The sequence below is a fragment of the Bison bison genome, unplaced genomic scaffold (genome assembly GCF_000754665.1).
Source record: "Bison bison bison isolate TAMUID 2011002044 unplaced genomic scaffold, Bison_UMD1.0 scf7180017859419, whole genome shotgun sequence".
NCBI classification, from domain to species: domain Eukaryota; kingdom Metazoa; phylum Chordata; class Mammalia; order Artiodactyla; family Bovidae; genus Bison; species Bison bison.
This window is the reverse complement of record NW_011489991.1, coordinates 10,009-12,510: the sequence shown is the minus strand read 5'-3', so window position 1 is coordinate 12,510 and position 2,502 is coordinate 10,009. Positions and strand designations below refer to the sequence as shown.

Here is a 2,502-nt window from a genome sequence, read left to right as displayed (position 1 = left end):
GGAGTGGGTCTGATAATGAGATTGCACATGCAGCATCACCCTCCAATTAAAAATTAATTAAAAAAAATAAATTGGTATAACCTTTTGTAACTGATAATTCAGCCCCTGCCCCCAGTGCTGAGTAAGAGTAATGAAGACAACCTGGATATGTTCCAGTGTCTCCTAGTTTATGGTCTATGGAAACTTGAATAGAATTTGTATCCTACTGTGTGTGAACATCATATGAATCTTTATTAGGTTGAATTGGTTCACAGTGCTTTTCATATCTACTATATCCTTCTACTGAAATGGCAACACACTCCAGTACACTTCCCTGGAGAATTCCTTGGACAGAGAGGCCTGGCAGGCTACAGTCCATGGGGTCGCAAAGAGTCGGACACAACTGAGCAACTACACATCAACAATACCCTTCTACTTTTCTGTGACCCATTCTATTAATTTTTGATTGTTTGATATTGAAACTCCAACTAAAAATCTTAATTTATCTTCTTAAAAAGATAATTGTAATATATAGTGGAACTAAATGTAACTTTGTTCTGTATTTTCCAAGTCTCCTGTAAATATGCTATCAATACTTTCATAATTTAAAAAATAACAAAGAAAGAAAGAGTAATGAGATCAAGGTTGTGAGGACAAAGAAAGAAAAATTTATTAATTTGCTGGCAAACGAGGCGGGTAGCAGACTAGCATGTTGAAAACTGCCCTTCTGCTCTCTGAAAGAGGGTAGGTCAATTTAAGGAGAATTATGAGGGTCTGGGTGGCGGGACTATGTGACCAAGGCTTCGCTGAGCAGGTGCCACTGTTCTTGACTTTCCCACGATTCGTGGCCATTGTGGTTGTCTGCCTTTGGTCAAGATGTTCCGACAGTTTTTCTGCCGACCACAGGTCCTAAGCACCTGTGACTCAAGATAAGAACAACTAGCAAAACAGGAAAGAACTTATCAGCATAGTTAGCAGAAAAAACAGCATGTGTACATTATTTGATTTAATGCAAGAGTTAAAAGAGACGGTTAGTTATTGAATTTTTAACTCTGTAGTCAGCTACACCTTCTGAATGCTGTGACTAAGTACACCAAAGGCCTAGAAAACTTTCTCTTCTTTGATTCAATAATTCTTATTCTAAAAGTGTAACCTCAAATAACTGAGTCAAACAAAAATGAAAATACAAGGCTGTTTCTTAATTTATTTTAAAAAGCTATTAACATATAATTTCAAATATTGGATACAAAAATAGAGTGTACTTTGAATTACATTTAATATTTCATAATAAAGGCACTTATAAGTGATAAAAAGCAAGGTACAAATCTTTATTTACAATAGGAACCCAATTTTGTAAAAATACATATGCATAATAATGAATAGAAATATACCAAAAAGTGAAGTTGTTATATGTGATTTGTAGAATTATGGATAATGTTTTTCTTCTATACCCATTTAGGCATTTTTCATGATTTTAAATATAAGAATCTGTTACTCTTATAATTGGGAAAATAGTCACTTATAAGAGGAATCTGAAGCTCATATAAATTTATTTGACAAGTAAACTTTCCATCATCACAGTGATGATGTTTTTGTGTTTTTCCTAAATTTTTAATGTTTTCCCTAGATTAACGCTTTTTGCTTTGGTTACTTCCTCTCTTCAAAACTAGATTTAGTGCTTTAAAATGTTTTATATAATTTCACATGATAGGGAGAACTAAACATGTGTTACTTATTCCAGGAACAGCTATAGATTTAACAATATTAAAAATGCCTTTGCTTTCAACTAAACATTGAAGAAGAGAAAGAAAGTTCTCTGGTGGGCAGGTTGCTTAAGAACAAACCCAGGTCAAGTCACATCAGAACATAATGAATCAATTAAATGTATATAGTGAACTTGGCATTGTTGAGAATGCGAACAAAAGTTTGCAACTGCATTTTCTTGCCTCCTTTCATTTGTACTCATTGTCACAAATCATAGAGAAAACTAACTTGGAATTCCAAAGGAAGGGGCTTCCCTGGTGGCTCAGTGGTAAAGAATCCACATGTTAATGCAGGGGACACAAGAGACACAGGTTCGGTCTCTGAATCAGGAAGATCCTCTGGAGGAAGAAATGGCAACCCACTCCAGTATCCTTGCCTGGAAAATCCCATGGACAGAGGAGCCTGGTGGGCTACTGTCCATGGGGTTGTAAAAGAGTCAGACATGACTGAGCACCATGCAAAAGGAAGAGTGTTGAAATGTTACCCTGTTGGGAAGAAGGCTCTGAAGTGCTGATCAGTCCTTTCCATTGAATTACGGAGTTCCCCCAGTTACCTTCCTGAATATATTTTAGCTGAATGTAATGAGCTCCTCCTTCTTATTAATAAATTATTCCCTTAAAATAAGAGTCTTTGTGTGAAGAAATTAGAACACTGAGTGGAATATCAGTGCATCATGAGTCATATCATGGGACTGACCTGTCAATCAATGATGTTTCTTTGAGAAAATGATGGTTACCCCTCCCCCACATACCCCGCCCC

General features: G+C 36.1%; 1 protein-coding gene across 1 annotated transcript in view; it reads left to right on the top strand.

Annotated features, from left to right (window-relative positions):
* The window catches only part of LOC104981874 (olfactory receptor 10Q1), a gene marked incomplete at its 3' end in the record, with an annotated part of 37,374 nt that overhangs the window by 24,872 nt on the left and 10,000 nt on the right, over positions 1–2,502 (top strand). The window lies entirely within an intron of this gene.